General features: G+C 42.6%; 1 long non-coding RNA gene across 1 annotated transcript; it reads left to right on the forward strand.

The window, feature by feature from the left end:
* Nucleotides 1-1,096: 1,096 nt before the first annotated feature.
* On the forward strand, nucleotides 1,097-3,515 carry LOC119365787. Its single transcript, XR_005175756.1, has 5 exons — nucleotides 1,097-1,631; nucleotides 1,771-1,936; nucleotides 2,018-2,080; nucleotides 2,615-2,671; nucleotides 3,182-3,515. It is a non-coding gene; the product is annotated as an uncharacterized LOC119365787 (long non-coding RNA).
* The last annotated feature ends 1,897 nt before the right edge of the window (nucleotides 3,516-5,412 follow it).

A 5,412-nucleotide genomic window follows, 5' to 3' on the forward strand; every position in this document is an offset into this window, starting at 1 on the left:
TTAAATATGTCCTAGTATTTTAAAAAAATTATTTGGTCCATTTTGGCAACAATTATTTGGTAGTTCCTTCACAAGGAAACCTCATTTTGGGCACTCGGAAAATGAAATATTAATTTTCCGTGCAAAGAAAATGAAAACTTCCTTAGGCAACATTGTTTGGAATTCCAAGATGTACCCTTTTGCACAATATAACATCATTTGAACAAACTATGCCATGAATGTGGCCATAAGATTGATCATTTGGCTTGAAAGCCATTGATCTCCACACGTGATAGCTCATTTTTTAGAACACTTTTTTAAAATAATTACCGTATTACAAGTTTATTATTTTTCCTGAAAACTTGGACACATATAATGACACAATGCGAAGGTTTTCCAATTTTTATTTTTTTTTGAATTTTTTATGTCCGTTTCAAAATGCGGTCAAAACGGTGGGAATGACTGTTCCTAGCTAATGGTTGAATCTTGGATTTTTTTGGTGTTTCTCTGATTAAATAGATACTTATGTACCTAGGAATGATTTTTGGAAAAAATAAATAGCAAGCTATGAGGCACCTGCAGTTCAAATTTGACCCGCTTCCAACTGAATCGACGGAAATTTTTCTTTTTCACGAGAGTTGGATCATAACTTTTTACACCCAATCATTTTGTCAATTGTGCATTAAATATGTCCTAGTATTTTGGAAAATGATTTGGTCCAATTTTGCAACAATTATTTTGGAGGTCCTTCACAAAAAAACCTCCTTTTGGGCACTCGAAAAATGAAAAATGATTTTTTCGTCCAAAGAAAATGCATACAAGTTGGTTATCATCCTTAAAATGTGGTATAACTTGAGTGAAAATTTTAATGGTTCCATTTTGCAAAATATTGTTGGTAGTTGTTTCATAAACCCCTTGTTTTTAGCACTTAGAGACTATATTTTAAATATTGTTGGTAGTCTCCAACCAATCAGGACGTCTCCCCTGGATCACCGTACCGTAGACTATCTGAACCGTCCGATCGTCCCGGATCCAACGGCAGACTTGACCCCCTCACCGTCTCACCCAACTAACCCTAACACAACCCGCACCACTCGTCCTCTCGCTCCCCTCTCTCCCCTACGCACCCACAGCCGCCGCCCTCTCCCTCCCTCAGATCTTGATCTCGATCTCGCTCCCTTCCACGACGACCCCTTCCTCAGCTTCGCCGACGGCCGGGCCCAGTGGCCGACGCCCACGTCTCCGGGGGCGGCGGCGACGACTTCCCGTCCTCCCCCGACCCCTACGCCTTCCGCCACGACTCCGCCGCCGCCGCTTCCGCTCACTTAGGCCGCCGCCCCTCGTCCCGATCCCCTTCCTCCAACCCACCCCACGACCGCCGGCCAACTCCGGCGATCCCCGGCGCCCAGGAACCCCATCTCCACCGGGTCCTCGCCGCATCATGCGCGACGACCCACTCACCCGTGGCCATCCAATCCAACCGTAGCAGCCGGGAGGGCGGCGCCGGCGGCGGCGGTCTGCACTGATGCAGCAGCCTCCTGGCCGTGGCATTGTGCCGGCCGCAAACCCCAGGGCTCGGCACGGCTGCGGCCGTGGTCGCTTCCTCCTCCTCCGGCCCATCTCCGGTCCGGTCCAATCCAATCCAATCCAAGGTACGTGGTCTCGTCGGCGCATTCCTTCTTATTTCCCTCAATCGATCGTTGTTTCACGGCTGTGCGCACCTCCTCTGCTTCTCACTTGTGCTTCTTCTTGTGTTGGATTGGATTGGGTTGGGTTTGATTCGGCATGCAGGTCATGGAGCGAGCCAAGGCGCAGCTGCGTCCGGCTGCGTGCTTCTTCTCATCCTGGTGCGTACCATGGTGAGAAGACAAGGCAGAGGCAGGTGCTCCCGATGGATGGACGCCGGCGATTGAGGCTGCTCACTTAGGCTGCGTTTGATTCGAGTCCAGATAACTAGGTTTGCTTTCAGTCCATTCAGCTTGATTATTGCTAGTGAAATTCCTCCGCTTATGTCGCGCCACTGCTTGTGATGTTATAGTGTATGCGCCTGCTTGTGCGGACTGATGGCGAATGCAAGTGCGTGCACAATGATGATCCTCTGGTCTGGTCTTCTTGTGATTTTATTACTACTGGTTACTGAATGGATGATTTGCATCTTTCTTCAGTTTGATTGAAAATTGTCCCCCTTTTTGTGCATGCATACATCTGCCCACTAATTAAGCCACCAGAATCTTTTAGTTAGGGCTTAATGATAATATATGTCAATGGTGTGACTCTGTGTTTACATTGTCTCCTATAGTAGAATTATTATGGATGGTTCTCTAATCTACTAGTGTTGTAGCCTGTAGAGGCGAGTCTGTATTTTGTTCTACGCATGATGATGCAATTATGGACTGCTGTTTGTTTCCTAGCTATGTACTGCCATCATATAAATGCCTGCCATGTTCTAGATTAGCCAACCATTGGTGGCTTGTTTCAGTTTAATTTAAATGACCATGGGTGCGTGCAAAGGGTGAACACACAACACACTAGTTAGTAAGTGCACAACTCTGTCTATATACTTACCAATTGATGTGGTAAATATGCACCTACAAGGATTACTACTGGTAACTGAATGATATGCATCTTCGACCAGGCCACCTACAATAAGCTACTCACTGAGGTGTCCAAGTACAAGCAGACCACGCCCTAGGTAATCTGGTCTTCTTGCTTGCTTTTTACCTGTGAGAATTGAGATCTCGGGATGGTGAGTTATGTGGATCGGTGGCCCCTGGTTAAGTCTTTTGCTGTGATGCTCTGTTTTGGGGTCAGTCAGTAGTACTCTGTGATGCTCTGGTTCTCCTAGCATGGGGCATATATGATTTTGCTATGAATTGTTTGCATGCCCTTTTGGATGCCAGTTCCTGCTGCTGCATCAGTTTTTATTACATCAGTAGCTAGTGGTGAACGGTAACAACTCCACTTGTTAATGTTTTTATTACATCAGTAGCTAGCGGTGAACAATAATAACTTATGGTTTATGTTGTGGCTTGGTGCAATGTAATCTTGTGGTACTTCCATGATTCTGCCGGCTGATTTTATATCTTATTGTATTCTTTATATTATAGCTGTCTCCCATGATTCTGCTCGTATCCAACCATTATGTTTGCTTTGTTTCAGTTTCATTTTCCTTGACTTTGTTGTTTAATGTATCTGCCTGCAGATAGACTGGGATGATTCTGCACCAAGTCGGTCTTGTTGGGCACGATCCTGTTATGGAGAAGCTTAAGATTTCTGACACCATTGCTCCTATGTTCTCTGGAGATGTTGGCATGGCTGACCTGTTGGTGGGACCAGATTGTGTCTGCTTCTGCCGGTGCAGGAGCTTCTTCCCCTGCGCCTCTGTTGTCCGCATGTCTAGTTGATTGATTCTGCTCGCTTCCTGCTAAATCGTTCAGACTTTGTAGCGCTCATGAGCCTTTTATGTTGCGCCTATGCTTGATCTATGAAGTGATACATCTGAAATTTCCTACATATCTTAGTTGTTGGGCCTAGTAGTTGCTGGTCCGTTCTTGTGCATTGGTTCTCCTCTGAGAGTCTATTTGTTGCTTGCAATACTACTATTGATTTAACTAGATTTTGTAGCTTGTTGTCAAAACTTCAAATGACCTGAACTTGTGCAACGGTTCTAGTCCGAAAATCATCTGTATTCACAATGATATGTTAGCTTGTAGTCAAACTTGATCATGAGTCTGTTAGCATGTAGTCAAACTTGAATATGAATTTGTATAGCTCTTTATTGTTCTGAACAGACTGTATAGCTCTTTATTGTTCTCCACTTATTTGTACAGCCAATGATGCTTACTTAACTGTATAGCTCTTTATGTTTCTTTTCCAGGTATTCTATTTGTGCTCCACCCGAAATCTATTTTGCATTGCCAAGTTCTTGAAACGAAGCGCTCACTGCTCGACCATTTCTTTACTGAACTGGGAGCAACAGAGGCAAGATATTTGAAACAAGCTAAAGTCCTTTTGATTCTTGATTTCTAGCATACACATGCAACCTGATTGGTGTAGATATGATGTAGGTTCAGTGCTTACTATTTTTTGATTTGATGCATGTTACCTTCGTTTCTGTCTATGCCTTCTTTAGTGTTTTGCCAGCTAACTAGTCTATTGGTCGTTTTGAAATATGAAGATGCTGCATGTAAGCACTATTGCTGGCAATTTGGCACATCATATTAGTCTTATCCCATGTTTTGTCACTAGCATACACTACAATCCCTTGTCCTGTCACTAGCATACACTACAGTTTTATTAAAAGGGGGCATATCATTTGCTCGATATAACAGTGTTGATTTTGCGCTGATATGAACTTACAACAGTATTACATTGTAGTGTTTTCTGCATGTTGTTGTATCACTAGTTTCATGTTGCCTTCTCATTTGAACCTATTACTTGTTTTTGTTTTTATCCTTGATTAGTATCAATTGTTGTATTGTAGACTTAAAATTGTGGTGGTTCCTCCTTTACAGAAGCTCAAGTGTGAAGTCGTGAAGTGTGAAGCAAGTGTGAAGCCGTGAACTGTGAAGCCAAGTGTGAAGCCGTGAAGTCCAACTCATTGTAGCATATCTGTGTTGTAAAGATTGTAATACATTTATTTAGTGGTATATTTGATGAATTTTATGCGTTATTTGTTCTATTTGAAATATTGATTATGTATGTGATTTGAAAACTTGTGGAATGGAAACTTGTCCAGTGAGGCCACTTATGAAAATAATTTGTCAAATTTGTATATTTCTGACATGTGGGACCAATTTGAGAGATGAACATGACAGGTTGGACCCATCTGACTAGTGGGACCAGCTTGAATATATAATAGTTGAAAATAGAAAATCAAAATAGAAAATCAGTAGACTAAAAGGCCATGGCCCAAAAATAAAAAGGCTGCAATGTTGGGCTTGGTCCATGAAGTTGACAAAAAATTCATAGGGAAAAAATATAAATGGGCTGATTTAATGGGCTCGGCCCATATAAACACCGAATTGGACCGGGCTGAATCTTGTGCCACATCAGCTTGCCACGTTGGATGCCTACGTGGCCTGAGGGAGGTTGCTATTGACCAAAACGCCACAATAGGAATATTTTGGTCGTAAACGTCTTTGACCATTCCAGAAGAAAGGTCGCTATAGTCAGTTTACGAAGGCTAGCTTTTGACCTTCTGTTTTTGGTCACAAAAAGGTCATAAATGGAAATTTGTGACATTACAGTGACCAATAGTGGTGGTCATAAGTTGACATATTTCTTGTAGTGAACAAACTATATTTGACAATTTAAATAATCCTACAAACATGACTAATAAATCACATGACACTCTCAAAAAAATTGAGATGATTAGCCTGCACTCCTAACATATCCGGAACATATGAATGATAAAATATTAGCACAAAAGTT

The sequence above is a fragment of the Triticum dicoccoides genome, chromosome 2B (genome assembly GCF_002162155.2).
Source record: "Triticum dicoccoides isolate Atlit2015 ecotype Zavitan chromosome 2B, WEW_v2.0, whole genome shotgun sequence".
In the NCBI taxonomy this organism is placed as follows: Eukaryota; Viridiplantae; Streptophyta; class Magnoliopsida; order Poales; family Poaceae; genus Triticum; species Triticum dicoccoides.